General features: G+C 40.9%; 1 protein-coding gene across 8 annotated transcripts in view; it reads left to right on the forward strand.

Moving 5' to 3' along the window:
- The window catches only part of LOC114565998 (potassium voltage-gated channel subfamily KQT member 5), a 202,048-nt gene that overhangs the window by 35,567 nt on the left and 143,077 nt on the right, over positions 1-23,404 (forward strand). Inside the window, exon 1 of one of the 8 annotated variants that reach the window (XM_028594383.1) lies at positions 7,326-7,380. The exons of the other annotated variants lie outside the window; for them this stretch is intronic. The gene's annotated coding sequence lies outside the window, so the exon portion shown is untranslated. Of the gene's footprint in view, positions 1-7,325; positions 7,381-23,404 lie in introns of those variants that run through there. 8 annotated transcript variants of the gene reach the window in all.

A 23,404-nucleotide genomic window follows, 5' to 3' on the forward strand; every position in this document is an offset into this window, starting at 1 on the left:
TTTTTTTTTACGACGTAATCATTTCATAAGCAGGCTGAATATAACAAACCACAGCTCTCAATAGTGAATACATAAAAGCAGAATTTGTCAGAGAAGGCCCGCTCTGAGTCTTTGTGTTGCACACTTATGGTGCATCTCGCAGGCTACATGCAGAGAGAGAGAGAAAGAGAGCGAGAGGAATGCAAAGAGATAGAGAAACACATATACAGCCTTAATTAGAAGCCTAATTACATGGGGGAATGGGATGCTAGGGGAGAAAAGAGGAAGGGATGGAGGTGGTGGTGGGGGGGGATTCATGCTTCAGAAAGGCAGTGTTAACACACACACACACACACACACACACACACACCTCGTCATGTGCACCATGTGACCTGCTAGGGGACCAAAACACAGCAGCTGCACAGGCTGCTCAACGCCTGAGTCAACCCCTCAAGAACCCCATCATGGCCGCCATAGCAAACTTAGTTGCTGCTGAATCTCCTGAGATAGATAACATATGGCTGCATCTCATAGCCCTTATGTGATAGCTCCTCAACTCCTTGGTCCTCGGCTGAACCGGAAGTTGTTCTGTCCCTCCTCAGTGAAGGCCGTCTCAGAGCTCTTATTTCTGCCCCGAGGAGCGAGCATCGAGGAGGCATCCCCGAGGAGCTATAGGCGAGGAAACAGGGAGCAGCCTTCCCGGAAGCCGTGCAGCTGAAGGAGTTGCTAACTCCGCCCAAACAGCTGACGTATTCATGTGACGCTTCAGAGGAAAGGACGTCTCATCCCTCTTAAACACATTTGCTCGTTGCCTCTCTCCTCCCATGATTTCCTCACGTCTCTCCCGTGCCTCCTCGGTGGGAGGGACTAAGACGCGAGGAAGGAAGGCAAGTGGAGGACTTGAGGAGGCAATTTAAGGGTTATGAGATGCAGCCTGTGTTCTTTCTGCCATGGATTCTGTACCTGTTACACAAACAATCCTATAACGTTAGTGCTGCGTGATGACGATTTCCACTCCTAGCGATCACATAAACAATGTAATTGAGAAAAACGATCATTTTGCATGTTACATTTTGCAAATAAACTCTTATTTTGTCCCTTTAGGAGACAGGAAGTGTGTACCGTTTCATACCATTGGTGCTGCTTGAAATCATCTTTAGTATAGAGTAGGGCTGGGCGATATATCGATATTAAAAATATATCAATATATTTTTAAATGAGATATGGAATTAGACCATATCGCATATATCGATATAGTTCAAATGTGATCCTTGCTCCCATAGATATATACACAGATGTCGCCTTGAGGTTCTAAACATACGTCAAAACCGCCGCCATCTTGGAACAGGGGTCCGAAGCATTCAGATCAATGCTAAAGATGCCGGACTTTTGTACTGCTTAATTATGTTCGATAGAGGAAATGAAAAGAACAAACAGCAATGAATAACATTTAACAGGTGACAATGTGTTTTATGATTATGTATGCCGCCTTCGACCAGCAACCTGAGCTCCGGCGGCAGCGGGAGGCGGAGAGCTCCGTGGCCGGCCGCAGCGTCTCTTCCCCCGGGAAAAACACAGCTTTGCCTCGCTGCTGCGCCGGTCCCCGCTGATCCAAATCGGACCAGCCAAAGACAGAGTGGTGATCGGTAGGATCTTACACGTAGTCCAGGACGACCTGTATGTCGATATCGGCGGAAAGTTCCACTAAGTTTGCCGGCGGACGGAGAGAAGCTACAGCGGGGCAGCAGAGACCGTCTGCGGCTGCAGGATCTGGAGCTCAGTGCCCGTTAAAATGACATGTAACGCATAAATACATACAGAAATAAATAGTGGAGGAATGAGCCTGGACATTTCAGTCTGTTTTAAACTTCACCTTGAAGCAGAAACTCTTAGTTCAGAAGGGTGAAGTTTCCGTTTGGACTCAGATCTGTGAACCGATCATAATAAATATTCTTTGTATTAACACATTAATTAGTTTCTTTGTTTTGTAGTCGATAGTTCATCTTTTAGTTTACTTAAGTGGAAGCAGTATCAAGTGGAAGAATGGGACTATAAACCTAGGCTTACAGGCATGAGGCATTACATTTTGAACAAAGTAGATTATATTAATATCAAAAGCTTAATTGACCTTTGGAACGAACCACAAATATGGAGCTTTGATTTCAAAAAAGGTACTCCTGTTATACAGTATTTAGGTTTACATTTTATTGTTATTTGAACAGCTGAGCATTTAATCATGAACCAGGTGAAGAAACCGGTTTATTATTTATTTGATTTTGCAACTGTCTCTATGAAACTACTTGTGACATGTCATATTTGATTTTGGCTTTGACTGAACATTTGCTCTCACTTTGCGGAAAAAAATATCGGGATATATATCGTATATCGATATTCAGCCAAAATATATCGGGATATGACTTTTGGTCCATATCGCCCAGCCCTAGTATAGAGCAGGGGGGTCAAACTCATTTTCACTGAGGGCCACACTGGAAAAAGAGAATCACACCGAGGGCAAGTTATGTAGAGTTTATTGACGTGCTTTTGTTACTGCATGTCACTTTTCTTTTTTTTTTTAACGTTTTGGTAGCTTTTTTCCAAATTTTTGTTTTTGTTTTTGTGTCACCTTTTTGGTAAATGTGTTGCTTTCTCCAACATTTTTGTACGCATTTTTGTTGACATGAAGCCCTACAAAAGTCCATCATAGAATTTAGCAAATCAAGCAAAACAATGATATTTTTTTTGTAACAACAACCTGTTTCTCAGCCTGAATTTGAAAACTCTCTCTCTGCTTCTGGGGGAATTTCTGAATCTCAAAGTTGGCAAATCTCCCATATGTCTGCTTTGAATGTCAGGTAATTGCAGTTTAAAAAACACTTTTCTGTGTTTTCGGTTTGGCGCACAACTAGGCGGGCCAAAATTTATTGTGAACCCAAATAGAGATACGGGCCGGATCTAAATCTGTAACGGGCTGGATTTGGCCAGCGGGCCTTGAGTTTGACACATGTGGTATAGAGGATCTTTGATTAAAGCTGTCACTGCTGCAGGTTTCCAGCCCCGTCTCCATCCCTTTCCTCTCTCTTACTCTCCTCTTAATTGCACAGTCAAGCTATTTTCCCAAAGCAGTCATCTCTTAATTATTAACATTAGGTTAATGGAAGCCTCGGGTCTCGAGCCTCAAAAGGCTGACATATCATCATCGTTCCCCTATCTGTCAGCGGTAGCTCCCAACATGTCGCAGCTGTGAACAAGCTGACGTGTGTGCAGCTGAAACATTGATGAGGACACTACAGTAGGGCTGATATAACTGCCCCCCACAGTACCTGAGGGGGAGATTAGATGAAGGGATTGCAATTCGTAACTGCTTCCAGCATATGCTAGCTGTTGGTGCAGTCAATAAGTAAGATGACCTACTTCATAGGCCTGTAACAATTATTACATAATTTTCTAATCTTTTACATAATCACAGTTTCTTTGTTTAACCGTAATTAATTGCTAACATTAGCTAAGGTCTTTAGGCATTTGACTGGTCATTGTTGATTTTGTTTTAGATATGCCAAATTGTAATTATATAAGTTATTATTCATCAGACCATATCTTTTTATTATTATTTCAATTGTTAGTTGTTGGCACTTGACCCTAAACACGTTCATAACAACTAAAATGACAAGGGGGGGGGGGGGGGAAACAGTTAGGAAAGATGTTTTATGCTAATAAAGGGCCCAGGATTACTTCATAGGCTGTGTACCTGTGTTACTACATTATCTGGGTCACATGACATGATAGAACCAAAAGATGTATCCTGGGATTCATTCAAAACTTTAATTTGTTTAAAAATAATACATAATTTTTTTATTTGACTGAAAGAGATATAGAATTATTTCTGAGACAATTAATTGTGCAGTAAAAAAATGGAATTGTTACAGCTCTACTACTTCATTTAAATGACCTAAATCTGACTGTACTATCACAGGAAATGAAATGACTCCAAACAGAGGTTGCAGAGATTGTGAATACAACAACACGGACAACAATAAATGGAAAGCTTAAGAAATGTTTACAAAAATATGACTGCAATTCCCAAATTCAAATTGACTAAAAACCTTGAATTTATAGCAAACTGTCAATCAGTTCGTAATTTGGGTGCAACACAGTTCGTAGCACATTGAGTGAACTTGTAGCCGGTGCTATACTCAATGTTTATCCAATTTTGAGCCAATAACGTGATTATTTGTGTGTTTGTGTCTCATTTGTTGTTGTTTTTTACCAGAATATGATAAAGATGGACTTAAGGTATTTAATACACTAAAACAAATAACAAACCCACACACATGCCTATAGAAACCGCTGCCTCTCTCCTCTGGCTTACAACATGCCAAGTTACCTCTGTATAGAAGCACAACAATGGGGGATTATTTTGTTTTCCGGAAATGTGTTTCCATTTGTGTCTAACGAGGTGTTGAATGATCGCCCCCTCCCTGTCTTTGTGTGCCGCTGCGACTGACAGCCAGAGCTATACGGCTGCTCGGCTGAAAGCTTCAGTCTCTGTTGCATCACACACAAGGCTCTAAAATAGGAAGTGCATTTAGCAGTAGAAGTACTATTTTTTTCCAACACTTTTGAACACTGTTATCCCCTGGCTAGAACTGCTCAGGCAGACTTACTGGTGAATCAGGATTACATTGCATTATTACTTTGCACCTGTAGGAGACGTGTTAATAAAACTTTTTAACATTTTAAACACTTAAGCCCTATTTGCATGGGACCAGTATTACCAGGGGACTCATGTGATTTAGAAATTACCACGTCTGTGTTTCACGCGGCGCATTCGCACGGGATAAGCAAAGTCTGTATTTGACTCGAATTTACCGACATTATCCCCCACAACCTTCATTTATAATTGCCAACGCAGCCAATACAACCTAAAATCAGATAGATGCCGATTTGCACAGGACTAATATTATAACAGAACCTCTGTGTTTGGCGAAATATGGTCGGAAGCCTGCTTTTACTCAAATTTACTGACTTATCTGTACCACGAGAGTTGGGAACCTGGAGGTGCGAGGAGGACGGCCAGAGTGAGGCCGCCACACCGCACTTTGGTCGGGGTTCCGTATCTTTTTGGGCCAGGACAGGTCGAGTTACCAGAGGCGCATGCCCTGTCCACGCGGGGAGCGCGTGGACTCTGGGACGGAGGTTCCGGTCGGGCAGTGGTCCAGACTAGGTTGGCCATGAAAGGCGGGTGTCGGCAGCACCCCGCAATCCCATATGCATCATCGCAAGAGGGATAAAAAGCCGCACAGGAAACATAAACCTTGAAAACATTCGCACTGGACTAATATTATTACAGTACCTTGTGTTCGGCGAAATATGGGTCAATTGCGGGGGAATTTTTACTTTATAAATTACAGACATGGCCGATTCACATGGGATTAAGATTACAGACAACCTCCGTAATTATTACAAATTACTAGAGGTCACCAGGTAATACTAGTTCCATGTGAATAGGGCTTAAGATCACAGATGATCTTCGCAATTATTACAAATTACTAGAGTGCTCCAGGTAATAGAAGTCCCATGCGAATAGGTTTACACCTATTGCAACATGTTTCATTATTATTAAGTCATTAAGTCTCTCTCAGTCTACACTGCTGTTTGCTTAAAAGTGCTCATTTTTTTGCAGTGAATTTCATGCACTGGTGCATTTCAGATCTGTCATGGGGGATTAGACCATGTTGAGCATTATCGTCCTCAGTAAATCTGGAAAAATGATTCCCACAGAGGAACTCAAACACTAAGAGCCAGCCAGGGCAGTTTAACTGTCTTCATAATCTTCATTATCGTTTGGTTCAGTCTGTTTGTTAGTTAGCAGGATATCTCAAAATCTGGTGAACACATTTCAATGAAATCTGGTATGAAGTTATGGGCCAAGGAAGAACTCATAAAGTTTTGATAAAGATAGTGCCACCGCTATTTATAAACCAATTTACTTTTGGCTCATAAAGGGTCATTAGGAGAACTGCATATCATGTGCCGAGATGGTGCCAATTTATTCTAATAAAAGTTGCTCTCCCAGTGCATACATACTCCAAAAAGGTTGTTCTCTTCCTGGTTGTGCTGCTCACTGTTTACACAGATTATAGTCCCACTGCTTGCAACATTCACTTTATACATAGATAGCTTTTTAACGCTCCATAAAAGTTATATAGGTAATATAAAATCATTATGGTTTAAAAATTCACAGCACAAAGAGTACTAAATTGGCACACGGAGGATTAAAAAACATGATGGACCCTTCAGAAAAGGTAATTATCTTCACTTGAGTTTCTGTGCGCGAAAGTCGGCGACCAACACAATCTTTCTGAACATAGTCATACTGAGAAATCCAGAGAGAGTTCTGTAGAGCTGATAGTTTTAATTAGCTTTGTAGCAACTCATTTGACAATGGCTTGAATGTAACGACCCTTCGTTAATATCAAAAAGTTACGCACTAAAACTTTAAACATCTACAAATATTTCGTATTATTAAAATAACAAATTGCTTTGTGCTTTCCCCTGGCTGAGATCGTTGCCATGCTCATTGTTGTTGCTGCCTTACTGGTAAAGTGTTTTCAGGACAAATTACTGTGCCGATAAAAGCAGAGACGCCTCTAGTTTCTTGCAGTATGATGTCACTGTCTGCCACGAATGGGCTGTTACCCTTTGGAAATATGATGTCACCCCAAACAACCACACATAAATGCATGTATGGACACAGGTGGCAGAGCTAGTTTAGAGCCCCAGCTCCACGTTTACGTAATTCAAATCTGGGTGGCCGTACATATTGATACCTGGACCTCACTGCAGGACATATGGACATTATAAATGATTGAAATGTGCTTTGGAGGCATTAAAGTCTCAGAACGACAGCTGTCATACACTGGGAAGCAACCGATTTTGACCAATAGCAAAAATGGACATGGAGGCATGAACGACATGCAAATAACCGCGCAAATAATTCAGCCCTCATGCTGCAATTTGTCTTTTCATCCTCACCACAAGTGTTCTCATCTCGCTCCGCTCCTTCCACTGCTCAGTCATTAGTAGTGTTCAGGAGGATGAGGGAGCAAAATGGAAGGTGTCGGTTGAACGTGTGGCCGAGAGCAAAATAAATGCATTGTCTATAGGCTACCACTAGGCAACCTCTGGATTAGCTTCTAAATACAATTATGAACCTGAAAATGAGCATAATATGAGCACTTTAAGTGCAGCCTCTGCACCCTTTCATCCTGCTTGATTAGACCAGAGAGAAGCACATTGAATAGCTATTGAAATTCTGCTCAAGGATAGATGCTGACTATCTGTCACACAACATCTGAGGTGCTAAAAAGACTTGTTTACTCCTGATGTGCTGTTAGACCCCAGGTAGGATGGGTTTTCTGCCTCAATTTTAATCCAGGAAGCAAATCGATGCTCTGCTAATCTTAGCTCATTTACGTTTTTATTTGTAAATGAAAAAATCTGGGTTTTTCCTTTCTATCCTGGCTTTATTAATAGCCTAACTGCAAAGCATACAACAGTTTAGACAGCATAACAGAAGAAAATTCACTGAAAGATCAAGTATCAAGCCGTAGCCAAAGAGGTGATTAGCTTAGCCTAGCAAAAAGAGTGGAGCAGGGAGTAACAGCTAGCCTGGGTCTGTCCAACATTCAAATGTATTCATACACACACTATACATGTCAATCCTTTTTGACCCATACACAAACAGAAATGTAAAAATAACAATTTGTGGTTTTAGAGGGAGTTATGTACTATTTCTTGGCATATTTCTTTTACTTATCTTGGCTAGGCTAACTATTTTCCCCTGCTTCACGTTTTTATGCTACAGTATTGCAAGGTAGGCTAACCACGTCCCAACCTTAGCTCCTTACTTAATGCACAGATATTAGAGTGGATCCATTTTCTCATCTTAATCTCGGAAAGAAGGCAAATAACCATATTTGCCAAAATGTTGAACTAAATCTAAAAAATGCCCATGTAGTGAGTGACCACGTCGCCTAATAAGTCTCTTAGCAGTGTTTACCTTTCTAATGTCCGCTAGCATACAGGCTAACTATAGCTAGCTTTGTGTGTAACGTAACACAAACCCACCCATCTCAGGGGAGCGAAGCTCAATATTTCATTCAATAAAATTATGGTACAAAAGGAGCACTAACGCCACAGGCGATATAGGAAACTCTGAAGGCAGTAGTAATATTTACCTAGGAGGCTAGGCTAACGCTGTTGCGCTAACGTTAGCAAACATCGGTGTAGCGTTAGCTAGCTGTCTAAACTTGTTAAAAGCCGAACAACATCCCCGTCCAAGCTGTGTTTCACTTTCCTTCAATAATATTATGAGCATAATAAAGACACCTGGACTCGGTCGAGACCAAAAGCCATATGACTATGGCAAGATCACAAGCATTTAGGTACATGGAGTGCTAGCGAAAAAGCTAATGCTAGCATAAGGGTAACTTCCAACTTCATTCATTTCTAAAGCAGTGTTAGAACTTTTTTGACAGCATGGTACACATTAACGATGGTATTACTATATTTGTCCTATGTAATTTCTTATTAGGGCTTGGGGTAAACGATTTATTAAACGACTAATCGGGCGATTATTTTATCGATTAGCCGACTAATCTAACGACTAATTGGACGATTAATATAATGATTATTTTTCTGTTGCTCGATTAATAAAAAACATAATGTATCTCAAATAAATACCAAAAAAATCTTAATAATATACTTTATTAAACAACAGTTTTGCACAGCAAACACTCTTCTGCTTTACACAAAATAAAATAAAAAATAATTTTACTGTTATACAAAATTAAAGGCCAGCCTGTTTACTCTTTTACAGTACCAACATAACTCTCTTGTTCAAAAGATGTTTAAAAAGTTGTAGTGCAAAAAAACAAACACAGTATAGACATTCCTGAGAGTGTTTAACACAATGTAAAATCCCTGTTTTCAGTTTTACAGTCCCAACATAAATCTCTCCTGCACAAAGCTACTGCAATCTGCTTGCTACCGTTAGCTAGATCTTGCAGCTGTGCACTTTGGTAGTGCTAGGCTAAACAACGTATCTTAGCTCTCTGTGCAGTTTATTCGTGCTAGTTTAGTAGCTAATGTTCTGCAGCCGTAAGCTAGCTACGATTCAAGCCAACATTAGATGATAACTAACGTTAGCTAAACACAGCTGTCTAGGCGCCAGTAGCAGTAGCTAGCTAACGTTAACGTTAGCTACTAACCTAGCACGAACAAACTGCACGGAGAGCTAAGATAGTTAGCTAGCACCACCGAAGTGCACAGAGCTCAGGCTACACAACACACTACACAAACATTAAATTAATTTAGCCAATGTTAGTACTACTTGTTATTGTCTCCTTCACGAGTGACAATGGTGTGCCTCCGTTTCAGATGCTCCCACATTGCTGTTGTGCTGGTGTGGGATGCCAACTCCATTTGGCAAAGAGTTGTTGTTTTTTAAGACCTTTTATTGGGGCTTTTTGCAGGGCTTTGTTGGGAATTATGTGAGGAGGTTGCTGTTTCTTCCTGCATTCTGCAATGTTTTGGTCTCCCACGTGTGTGTGGCGAGCTGTGGCGAAGCCTCGATGCAAAAAATATGACGTTGACGTAATTTTGACATTGATGTGTCGCTACAGGCCTATTTGTTATGCTATTGAAAAGAGAGAAATTGACATTTACCTCACACAATAATGAACAGCTCCCATACTTTTTGCCTTTTGGGTTCACGGGGGGACTTGTGAAATCTTTTGCTGCTTCCCTGTATTTCATTGCAGCCAAACGCGCAACAGTTGGGCATTTTTTCAGTGATTTATGTCATTTTTTAAATAATGTATTACATTTTTCCACTATTCCCTGCACTATGTCAATGGGAATCAGATGAATGTTGGTATCCAACATGGAGTCCACGAAACACGTGACCACCTCTGAACCAATCGCATAACGGGATAGCTCAGAACATTTGATTCCCTAGTTGGCCACACTCTCTAAATATAGGGCACTAGCTGTCGGTACCCGATCTGTGCTGACTGCACGATCCATCATGCGCATCCCCAAGATGATAATCCTGTTTTACGAAGATTTACGACACTGCACAAATCACGATCTGTTCCACGCTTCTGCCATTAGCCTCCACCGGGAAGCTAACGTTAGTTTAGCTAACAGCTAATTCGGCTAACCGCTAGCTGACAGCTTGATTCAGTTTAAAATAACGTTAACTCAAACTAAACACTGGGAAAAGCAGGCTACAGCTGATGTAAAAGCTGTTATATATTTTAACGGTTATTTTCAGGTTTTATTTGGAGGGTCTTTTAAAGTTATTACATGCTGTCTCAGCTTGTGGTTAGCCGAATTAGCTGTTAGCTAAACTTCCTTTTTTCAGTGGTGCGTGGTGATTTATGGGATGAGTAGTTCCATCGCTCGATAATGAAAATATGTACACAGTCTTGTACCTTTTGACTTTTTTGGGTTTTTTTGTTCGTTTTTTCACTCAAAATGATATGTTGTATGCTTATGAGTCACGTCGTAGCTGGTTAGCCTAAGGCATGGTCTAAAACTCAAATACGGATTTTTCCAGACGTCAATGGAGAAATGAATGGGAAATTTACTATCGGAACCCAAGGTCTCTCGGAGTTCTATACTAAGGCAATAAAATAAAAACACAGACGCAATGTAGTCTCAACCAAGTTAGTGATTGTATGGGAATACACTTTTTTTTAAGATTATTTTTTGGGGCTTATTCCACCTTTTAATTTTTGACAGGACAGCTAGGTGAGAAAGGGGGAGAGAGAGGGGTATGACATGCAGGATATTGTCACAGGTCGGATTTGAACCCTAGACCTATGCGTTGAGGTATAAACCTCTCAATATATATGCGCCTGCTCTACCCACTGAGCTGACCCGGCCACCGGAACGTACTGCTAAAGTAACCCTCCCAATTGTGTGCAATAATAAGGTGGTCAGTATATATATATAAGGTTAATAAAGCACTGTGTGTGTGTGTGTGTGTGTGTGTGTGTGTGTTTGGGTGTGTGTGTTTGAGCATGCCGGTGGAGATGTCCTTATAAAGTGTCCTCACTGGTACACTGCTGCCTTGTGGGGCCAAACTAATTGGAGCATAGTTCAGCAAATGGAAAGAAAGAGCAGAGAAGCAGAGGGAGGGAACGAGAGATGGAGCTGAGCAGGACAAATAGATGATATGACAGCAGTGGAAAATAAAAGAACAAAGTGTGTATCACAATACACTGTATATGGCATCAAGACAGAGAAAAATTAGCATGAGTAGGAGAGAGGATGTGTGTTTGATAGAGTGTACAGAAGTATAAATGTAAATGGAAGTAGTGTCCTCACACCAACCAGGGAGCTTTTTAACTCAATTTGAGTTCTTAGAGAAGAGTGAGCATCATAGATAAATAAACCAATCACAATCATCTTGGGTGGTGCTAAGCTCTGGACGGAGCAACGATGCCTCTGCAAAATTGCCTCTGGAAGGAACTTGTTTTGGTGGAACGTGTACGTTCAAAGGTTGAATTTCCAGCAGCAACTGAGCAATCGTTGCTATAGACTGCTCTTCAGGTTTCAACAACCCTGGCTGCACGTCATCATGTGCACGTCTTGAAAGCACACAGTTTAGATACTCTCAGCAAGATTTACTCAAGTCAATCAATCTGCAAAGTGCCAGCACCAACAGAGACTCTATGCTTGTTTAACAGTCCCCTTTGACTGTTTCCAACATTCAGCCCACATGGATAAACCTTGGTAACCCTGGCTGCTGGGCTTCTGTTTACACTCGCTACACTAGTGCTGTAAATCCACATCACGCTGCTTGTAGAGGCTGAGCTCTGGTCCTTCTGGACACATTTGAGGATTAAATCATTTCAGTCAGGAGATACTTCATTGCAGATATGAAAAGATGTATTTGTAAGTTACATAAGCAAAATATGAAATGTACAAAGTCTTTGGAGATTAGACTCCATTGTATTGAATATGTTTAAAAGGGGTACAGAAACCCAGACATATCCCCAGATGGAGTCCAGACACTGTTGGTGGTGATGAAGGAGCACATGAGACCAAATCAAAAGTGCCAAAGGGGCGGTCAGCTGGACGAAGACCCAGGGTACCATGGGTGAGAAGACCGGTGGTAGAAGGGGAGGAGGCGGGTCGCACTCTAAATGACCACTGACAACCGCAGAGAACAGATTTAAAGCAGGGATGTCATGCTGTGATTGGCTTGTGAAATACATGGCTGAATCTGATTTGATTTAACTGAAAAGTGAATGCGTAGAAACAGCTGAGCAGTTAGGAGAGATGTGAAAACGTTATCAAAATCTTCTGAAAGAACTTACGCTGAGCTTCATTAGTTGTAATAATGAGCAATGATGGTGAAAGGGATTCAGGTCAGGGTGCAGTTTGTGTTGACTGGTTTAAGGAAATCTCTGTTCATTCCTAAAGTAGCAGTCAGTCAAAATCACTCCCTATTTATTATATAGTGCACTATATTTCCTGTCCTGCATTTTATCTGAGTGTTCAAATTCTCAGTGTGTAAATGTATCCGCTATGTAATGCTTTCAAATATTCCATAATGGAACAAAAAAAGTAGTGCCCTTGGCATTTGCACTACTTTCTGATAACAATCCCACAATGCAATGCAGCCCATACAATTACCATTGTACATGTTAGGGCTGGGTTAAAATAATCAATTTCCAATTAAAATGTTTTTTTTTTTCTTTGATCTGATATCCAGTTAGAAAATCTTGAACTTGTTCTTTTATTATGTAAATTGTGTTAATATAATGTTAGTCCTGTTAAAAATACATACATGCTTCTTGCCTATGGAATTGACAGCATACGTTCTTTTTTTTAAGAAATTCTCTTTTTTTTCTTTTTCGTTTTTGCGTTTTTAGGCCTTTATGTGACAGGACAGCTTAGACATGAAAGGGGAGAGAGAGGGGGAATGACAGGGCCACAGGTTGGAATCAAACCTGCGGCTGCTGCGTCAAGGACTTATCCTCTGTATATGGGGCGTACACTCTAACACGTGAGCTACCCAGGCGCCCCCCAGCATAAGTCCTCTAAGAATCTCTTTTATATCCAAGCAAAATTGGAATCTGAAATTTCCCGAATCAAATTGATATCGAATCAGAAATGTAATTGAATTGGGGCCTTGTAAATTGGAATCAAATCGATTCGTGAAATCATTGGCGATACCCAGCCCTAGCATCTGTCAGTGATGAGGCAAAAGGGTGATGATTAATAGGTGTCTGAAAACTATTTGCTCACTATTGAATGTTTGTTATAGCGGGAGTTGTGGTTGAATGAGAAAATTCGACACTGAGTATTTCTTTATGTGAAAGTGGTTCGGGACCATTTGAGGAGTCATGTGGTAGCCTGCAGCTGCCTGGATGTGATGGCAACACCTCAAGAGTGTAATTCACAGTTAATAAAAAGGCTTGTTTAGAGTTGGCTTAATTGAGTAATTATTTTTCCATTGTTGACTTCTGTTGCTGACGACTTGTTATTATCCACACAGCCTGTAGTGGATCTGTTAGATGCTGAGGCTGGAAACACTTTGCACGCACACAGCAGCGTCCTATGACGCATGTCATTTGACGTCAGGCTGATTTATGGTCCTGCGGAGGCTCCCCACAGAGCTTTCGCCTAAGTAAGTGGCCTGAAGTTTTTATTTGTGCGTTGGTGTGTGTGTCGATCTCTTTGAGACAGGGGTGTCAAACTCAGTGTCACTAAAGGGCCACACTGGAAATTAAGAATCACATTAAGGGCCAGACATGTTTGGTTTATAGACATACTTTATTTAATCGAAAAAGTCAAACATCTTTTACTGTATTATTGCATATCTCATATAGTCTTCTCACTTACAGCTTTGTCGACATAAAGCCCCCGAAAAGTAACCTAGCCATCAAAGAAGAATGCGACAAAAAAGGTTGAAAAAAAGCGCCAAAAACATCGGCAAAAGTGACACAAACTTCTAGAAAAAGTGACAAAACGTTCAAAAAGCGACAAAACTTAGGTGGGCCAAAATTCATTATGAACCTAAATTGACTGGCTGGATCAAAATTTGCGAGGGCACATGTGTCAAACACGGGTCAAACTCAAGGCCCGCAGACACATGCTTTAAGAGAATAGCAGTGTGCGTGGGGAGTGTGTGGTAGAGTGAGTGAGAGAGTGACGGGGAAAAGTGAACCCTCTCCTTGACTTCATGTTGTTAATTTGACCTAGGCCTCTCTGTAAGTCCGACTTGGCTTTGTAGGTTTGAAAAAATAAAAGCTCTGCACCCTAACCCAGTAAGACCAAAAGCTCACCTGTCTGTCCAAACCTTTGAAATATGATTATACTTGGTCGTGCACCATCCACTGTACTACAAAAAAGGGCCTTCTGTTCAGAGCAGCTGCACTTAGTCAGTGATATCTCAATGTTGTTTGGGAAAGAATCTAATTAAAAATAAGTAAAAGAACATTTTCTATCCAGGGTTTTCTTTGATTTGAGGAACACATCAGAGATAATGGTGCTTACTGTGTGACTGTGTGTGTGTGTGTGTGTGTGTGTGTGTGTGTGTGTGTGTGTGTGTGTGTGTGTGTGTGTGTGTGTGTGTGTGTGTGTGTGTGTGTGTGTGTGTGTGTGTGTCTGTCTCTTTAAGAGCAGCCAGGTTGAAAGTCTCAAAGTGGAGGCAGCTCAGTGAACACTACTGCTTTCTACTGCATATCAAGATCAGGTTTTTGTAAGAAAAACCTTCATTAAAGTACACAAATTGAAAGAGACAGTTGTGCTGCCGTTTTTGTCTCTTGAGGATTTGTGCTAGCCTCGTGAGACCGTCCTGATCTCGCGAGCTCCAGTTTTCCACTCGCAGATCAGTCTGGCATCTTGAGGCAGAGAAAATTTGGAGCCGTTAGCCAAACGACCGGGCCAATCAGCGTTGGTTTTGAGGTGGGTTAGGTGGTGATAGACAGATGGTTTATCCAATCAGCTAACCAGTATTTTCAGACAGCGGTAGCCCTAATTCTGTTAGCCGCTCGCTAATGCTTTTTTTCTCTTGGATCCTTCTTTTGGAATATGGTCCGGAAACCTGAAATGGTGTCTTTTATTCCTAAATTCTCGTTACACAAATGGCAAATATCCTTTAACGACATGTTGCTTGCATGCTGAGCTAACGAGCTATGCTTTGCCTGCAGCAGCAAGGGCGGGCTTGTGGTTGTATTTTCATACGCTTCGTGGATCTGATTGGTTGATTGGGCCCGTCTATCACCAACATAGGTGATAGACAGATAGTTCATCCAATCAGCTAACCAGTATTTCCGCCCCTTCCCAAAAGTTCTCCAATGGAAAGTTCCCAGATGGATATGCCGAGCAAATGCGAAGCAATCCATCTGGCGGAGTCAGGTTAGATTTGTGCATGGATGTTCGCTCACGGTTGACATGTTTATGCAGTCCACATTTGGATAAAATTGCACAATGCTTTTAACCAATTATGTGAACATTTCAAGAAATATCACATTTTCTGGTCATACAAATGTTTATGTAAAAATAAATAGAAACCCAAGTTTTATTACAGATAAGAAAATCTGTGTAGTTTGGTCTATATTGATAAATATGCTGTGGTGCCTTACAAATGCTCACCTGCTGGAGGTATTTTTGGCACCAAAAATGCATTTTTGGTTGTCTAACTTTCCAAACCATGGAATTGAATGCTGTCAGTCTGCTGAGGCAAGAATTACACTGACTACGTTTACATGCATCATTCCGAACAAGCTGTTTACATGGCTAATAAAAAAGAACATTCCACTAATATTCCCGTTTACATGCAGCCGTGCTGGAACGTCATGGATATAGACTAGTTTGTGTTCAACAACCAAAGCAACGCACAGAGCTGACCGTAATCCGCAAACAGGCAAGAGGACGTAAACTGCCGCAAACTGTTGCAAACTACAGTAAAACCCGAAATGAGACGCATATTCCAAAGGCTCTGTATACATGTCCAAAGAATGCCTCTAAAACCTGAATATTACCGGGCATATATCACATGTCTTAGTCTTTTTTTTTTTTTTAAATATGCCTTTTTGTATTTCTATTTACATGACCTGTATCACATTCTGATAATTAGCATATTCGGAAACTGTCTCTGCCTCCTACATGTTGCCCTACTCTGCTTCTGATTTATGTCTCTGTGCGTGTTGGTGGATGACGTCATCACTCTGCAGCCAGTACTGAACATAACAGCAGCGTTGTGCCAGGTTGGCTCTTGCTCCTTCCTGCTACATGCACAGTAGCAATGTTCAGTATAATGCTCTCCAGGGCATTGCTTCATCTCAGCAAATGAGCTTTCCCATTGGCTGCGATGCCTCTGTACGCATCTTCTCTGCGAGCTGCCTCCAAGCCTATACTCTTTCTTCTTCTTCTGCAGCTCTCAGGAACGAGATTTGCCTCATCTGAACCGCCGCTGGTGCAGCTCACAGAGAGCGCTTCAACACTGTACTCTGTACACTTACTGCATCCCTTTGTCTTTGAATACATTGATTTGAGCTCTCCTTCAGGTTCACCTTCACTTTTGTCTTCAACTCCCACTGTAACTTAACTGGAGCTGCAGAAGAAAATAAGCAATATGCGATAATGTTGAATATCACAATGAATGCGAGAAACAGATATTAAAGTGTACTCAGTTCTGCATTTCTGCTGCTTTCAGTAAACTGCTCAAATACAACACATTCCTTGTTGAATTTGAAAAACAAATGAAAGGAAATCATTCCCAACATGCTTTTATTGAACAAATTGAACATTGGATTGAATATAAAAGGAACAACTAAAAAAAAGAATGATGGTTACATTTGTGCAGCTTTCTACTGATATTTTCAGAGTGTCTTTCGCGATATGTCGCAGCCTTTCGCCGAGCGTTCATTGGGCCAGTTGATATGGCGATGAGGATTAAAAAGACGATATATTGTGCAGCCCTAAACTTAACATTAGCTTTAACGGTTGTTTACCGGTCACTCATTGAATCCATAGTCACTTTCAATATCACAGCCTGGCCTCACGATTCGATTATGATGATGCTGTCAACGATTCAATTCCATTCCATATCTCGATGCATCACGATGCGTCACCTCCTCATTATTGTTATATATTACTACACGTTTGTTTTCATCAACAAATTCAAGCAGTCAGCTATATATGAACTCCCCTTTTAATTGTATCTGCTCTTAAAAAAGAGAATTCCTGAATGTAGCGGAGTCTGAACACAGCAGGCAAAAGGCAAAAACAAAAAAAGCAGCGGCCGTAAAATCAACAAGCAACATCAGTAGGCTATAATCGATTATGGTCTGTCACTGCAACGATGCAGAATGGTCCAGGTCCGCATCGCGATGCATCGATGCAATGATTATTTTCAACACCCCTACCCCAAACCCCCCTAACACATCTTCACACCCGGTCAGTACTCCGGAAAGCCACTATACCCACTTCACCAATCCTTTCAGTTACTGCCATCAGGTTGACGCTACAGACACCCATTTGCCAGGAAAAACATATGTAAAAATGCTTCATCACCACTGCCATCAGCACCTTGAATAGCCACACATAGACACCAAACAGGTGTTTCAGGCGTTTTTGCATTTTGCATGGTCAATGTTTTTACACTGTTTCTATACATATCTTTATGTTCTCATATGTATTTTATGTCATTTGAGCTTGCCCTGTCTGAGACAAATTTATGTCATTCGTGACAGACAAAGTTTTTCTTGTCTTATCTTGTCTTTCTTCACCTCCATATCTCTTTTCTTCTTCGTCTTCTATCTCTGTGGCTGACTTGCCCTCAGTCTTGCTCCTCAGTCACAGTGTAGGCGTACTGTACAGCTGATAATAAATGCATCAGACCCTTTTTCTTTGGCCAGAGTGCAGTGAGTCACCAAAGGGCTGCGAGCGAGATACATATGTGTGTGAGAGCTCTGCGTGAAGTGATGTCTGCAGGGGTACGAGGGCCGAGAAGAGACCTCTAAGTGACTGGCATGTACAGACTTTGATGCAAATGTACACACTCTAATTAACCAAACAGAGCAGCCACACATTATATGTAATAAATCATAAATGTTCCAGGGTGCACCGGTGCAGGAAGAGGCTGTTGTTGCCTTTTTTTTTAATGGCATCTCATTCTGAAACACAGCATGTCTGGGTGCTGGTGAGTCACAAGCGCATCACCACTCACATCTCTGTGTGTGCTGCTCTGTGTGCATGTGCGGGGGAATGGGTGAATGTCATGGTTGCAATGTGTGAAGTTTCCAGATGAGAAAAACCCTCATTTGTCATGATAGTTTCAGCCTTGAGCCTCTTGAAGCCACATTTACACATTCTGCAATAGATTTGTGGCTAAATGTGTGTGTGTTAAGTCAGGTAAATGCAAATGCATCTGGTTGCTGGTCACTGTGTGGCTTGACAGCTGATGTAGCAAGGGTCACAAAACCTGATGGACATACAATGAACATTTGGCATTATTTAAACTAGAGATTGACTGAAACTGTTTTTTCAAGACCGATACCGATTATTAGTAGTTAATGATAATCAATATTTGGAACCGATGTGCATTAACAGTGAAAATTTAAATCTTTAATTCAAAATTAAGATTTTGGAATGTTACAAACTCCAACACAAATCTTGGCAACATTGTGGTCACTCTATTTCTGGCGCATCTACTGACTGCAACTAAACACCGTTGTCACTGAGTGCCTTAAGGCAGGACCAAACCATTTCATGCAGATACAGGGGGGTGGTCGGTCAATATGGATGTTTACTTTTTGGTCAATGGGGATATTTAACTTTACTGCCAAAAACAAGTAAAAACAAAGAGATCATTAATTGTATTATTATATATAAATATATTCTGAATGATGATGGTTTAATAATTTTATATTAGTTTTTACCTATTTTTTGGGGCCCCTGTCAGTCATGGGCCCTTGGAATTGTCCTAACTTTTAATAAGCAGTATATAAAGTAATAATTCACACATGTTTTGTTTTGTTGTGCATAATCAAAATACATTTCCCTTGATTTTTAAACTACAGATCTGTTAGATCTCACATTTCCCACATCAGGAAACCATGAAATATTCAACACAATCATATCTTAGTAATATCACTGTCATACTCCTTTCTGATGCCAGTGCTGCTCCCTCGCAAAGAGGCTTTAAAAAGGCCAAGATATTTTTGCTCGCTTCAACTTCCCCTTCACTTTCTTGTCCTGAGGTTTTTTTTTTCTTCACAAAGTTCAGACTTCAGCAGTTGTGTAAAGCTCTGTCATGCCGAGTAGAATTCAGAAAGTCTTACTCAGCAGACATATTGGATTTTGCCAACAGGCAGGGCAGGGTCGGGATCACACTTTAATTTCAGCAAATCACTCAGTCTAGTGCATAACATGGTTCCAACCAGGCTTTAGGGAGAATCCCACACACTTCTGTAGTTTTCCAATAATTTCCCCAACACAAATTGACCATCTCATTTGAATATTCATGACTGGGGAAATGGAGAGGCCTTTAGTCTCACCAGCATCTTGGTGCAATATATCAAGTTAAGTACTCCAGAGAAGCGCCTCGTTGCAAGAACATTATTTGTTTTCTGCTGGTTTATATCCGACAGAGTTTTAGTGCTTAGGTTCCAAGGCATTGTAAACATTTAAATTAATTTCAGATGGATCAGGAAGCAAACTGAGTTGTGAATTCATATTTTTACTTTGTCTTTCATAAGGATTTAAAATGCCGTATCCCATTTGCCACCAACATTCACTTACAGATTTATGCTCAGAACCACAACACACACAAATGCACACATTATTTAGAAGACCAGATGTCTTGGGTTGATCCATTGTTGCTGTTCCAGCATCACTTTGTGAGAACAGGAAGTGGAAACATCCAGCAGACTCTGGCGTTGTGAGCTTAAAACAATTATAAGATTTGTTTTAAAATTAGGAGATTATAAACAATTCACTATCTGCCAGTCTGTTTTGGTGGAAGATGTGTACATTCAAAAGTAGTTTTAGTCGTGCAACAGAAAACTCAGATTGGACAGATAGTCTAGCTAGCTGTCTGGATTTACCCTGCAGAGATCTGAGGAGCAGTTAACCATAGTCCTCACAAATCCACCAGAGGTTAGAATAACAACACAAAGGAAGAGGAAGGCAACGGATATACGGCCTAAATGAGGGACATCCGGCGGAATTTCTGGCGGCAGCGGAGCAATCCTGGAAGTGGAACATCGTGGATATGGACTACCGGTCACTTTGAGGTGACGGTCGTTGTGGTTAGCTTTAGCTGACAAAAGGTGACTGTCTTGTGGTGATGGCAGTTAAGTTTAGGCATCAAAACGACTAGTTAAGATTAGAAGAAAAAAACAAACAGTCCCCTTAAGTACTACTGTGTGGACTGGATGAAAGTCATGTGTTTTCCCCTTAACTTCTTCAGGTTCATGAACTCTGCTTCCCTGCTTGAAAGCCCTGTGTTTTAGGATCCACCCCTACGCGGATCTCCCTGTCTTATACAGTGGCATACAATAGGGGCATACAGTGATAAATACTTGGAATACAAACAATTACTTTTTGTAGCTATATGTAGAAATGGTTCATGAGAACAGCCTGAACTCTGTCAGTTTGTGTATCTTACTTTTTTATTTCACAGAGACCAGACATTGTTTCTTTTACAGCAACTCAACTCATGCCGATGTTGCATGAGACATTTATGAAGTCTCTCTGTAGACTGCAGACAACACATGCAGTAGTTCCATCAATACCAGTTTCGACAGTTTAATAAAAGGGTGAGGTTATTTGCACCCCTGGTACAATTAGCAGTGTATGCTGTTTGTACCCTGGTGAAATTAGAAATTAATGCTATTCGTACCCCGCCGGTGCACACAGCAATGTGTTCTATTAATACCCTATCTGGTACAAATATCAATGTATGCTATTTGCACCCCTGTGCATTTACAGTACCTTGGCATATATTTACACACAGTTATCCATACTACTCATGTATTGCACCTTTTTGGAATATTATCGCCCTGACATTCTTACCCTAACCATAACCAATCCCACTCCTTTTGCCTAAACCTAACCAACCCAACCAGAGCAGGCATATTCATGAGTCTTCCCCTACCAAAATTTCGCATTCGCGGGCCCTGACTTGCGCAATTGCATGCAAATGATCTAATCCAAAATGAAAAAAACAAGATCACCTCACCAGGGGAATCAAACTCTAGACTCCAAGACCAAAGCTCAGGGTTCTGACCACTCACCTATAAGCTCTTACTGGATGTCATACAACTGTTTACCACTTGGTGTCTTCAAGCCTTGGTTGCTAGGTAACCATACTGCATAAAAAAAATAGGTAGGCTACTATGGTACTACCTAACATACTAACGGTTGTATGCTTTCACTGAAGACAGAAAGCGCAACTGTAGTATCCATTTTCCGCTAGAAATTCAATTGTTATAAACTTTAGAGACAAAACTTTCCTAATATGCCAGTTTCTGCTGTCATGGAAGATGAACGTCCGCCATGATTTCGGTGCACGCGAGCAACGTGTTTTTGTTGTTACGTCACAGGGTGTGAATAGCTCAGCTGTGTGGCCGAGGCTATTCTTACCGGGGGTGCAAATAGACACTCCGTTAATAAAAACAACCTCTTTATCTGCACAGTGAAGTGCACCAGATCACAGCACGTCCTTTCAAAAGATGGGCCATTTGAGTGACAAAATGAATGTCACACGTGGAATCCAATATGTGGAAAGAGTCGCGCATCTCATGCAACTCCTGTTCACCACTGATAACAAATACAGTCAGACAGTGTGGCACAGGGGGGGGAAAAGAAAGCCTTGCCTCTGTTAATATGAAGAATATGAGATGGGTTTGACCTTCTTAGAAGCAGTTGAAATCAGCAGCCTTAAGAAACCACTCCACCACCAATACTGAGAGAGTTTATTAACGCTATTTGGGGGGAGCGATTGCACAGAGACAGTGTTACTTATTTCTCAGGAGCATAATTAAGTATGTATTTTTGAATAATTGCCCCTTATCAAAGAGGTGCCTGCAGTTGTAGTGCAGTGGAAAAGCAACCAGAAGACTGTGGGAACAAAAAGGCACCAGAGGAAATTAGTTCAGCCTCTCTACTGGATGTTTTCCCAACATGAGCAGGTAGCTGGCTGTCTGACTCAATTCGCAGGTTTGGTCCAGTTTTCCAGAAGCAATGGGCTGAGTCCAAGCTATTACAGTTTTTTTTTTCAATATTGCTAAATGACAGTGGGCACAACTGATTCCACATGTGCAAAACTCTAACTACAGTCTGCACTTCCAACTGTCACCTGAGATAAAGAGTTGACATCACCTGCAAAACTCATTCCAAGCAACACAACTCTATTCATTCTCCCTTGTGGAGGGAGGGGCTTAGGAGTTTCAGGCTTCAGCAGAAAGGGGGGAGGGACTGAGAAGTTGTCGATGTTCAAATTCTTTGGCTAAGTCCTGGATCTTCGCAATCGTACCTACGGCACCTTTAACAATCCTTACTGACACAACACACATTGCCACTCAGGACACACTGAGAGTAAAAAGTCTAGCATCAAACACCAATACAGAAATTACAAACTTTTCATCTTTACAGTTTGAGTGACTTCACACTACTCAATAGTTTCTTTAAAGAAAAGATATAGATTTTATAATATACCAATTTTGAAATGAAAATCAGCAATTTGCTTCAATATAGTATTTTGTCTCTAGTAATTTATGGATTTACTGGATACAAAACTAAATGTACACAACAGTAACAAAGAATAGTGTGACTAATCCTGCCTCTCTCCAGCATCATGCGGCAAGTTTTCCTCATCACATTGGGTATCTGCATCATCTCTAAATACTAATGAATGGGGTGTTTCCATTGCTTTCACCTCCATTACTCTGAAAAACAGTAAGAACAGTTTAACTATTGTAAAGATATAGTGTTTTCACTTTTTTTTTTATAGCTGTGTACATAACCTCAGACATCTTACCTGGACATATTGGTGTCTTTGCTATTTTACCTGTTACTCTCAAACGGTACAGTGTATAATTGTTTCATTCTTATTTGGTGTTTGTATACAAAAAAAATCTTTCTGAACTTTCTCTATATAAATACCGTATATGTTCACTAACTAGTCTAAAACAAGACACCTGCTTAGGCTTTCAATCAGCAGTGTTTGATAGGCACCAGACTGAAATCTGTTCTGTTCTGAATGTGTGGTTAACAGTTTTGACAGCAGTGTGTTAGCATTTGAAAAAAAGTGCTGTAAAAGGTTTAAGTCATGGGATAAGTGTGTAGAGTTTTGAAAACTGTGTTCAAGCAATGAAAAACGAGCTTGGTTTGGTCC

This window comes from Perca flavescens, chromosome 2 (assembly GCF_004354835.1).
Source record: "Perca flavescens isolate YP-PL-M2 chromosome 2, PFLA_1.0, whole genome shotgun sequence".
NCBI classification, from domain to species: domain Eukaryota; kingdom Metazoa; phylum Chordata; class Actinopteri; order Perciformes; family Percidae; genus Perca; species Perca flavescens.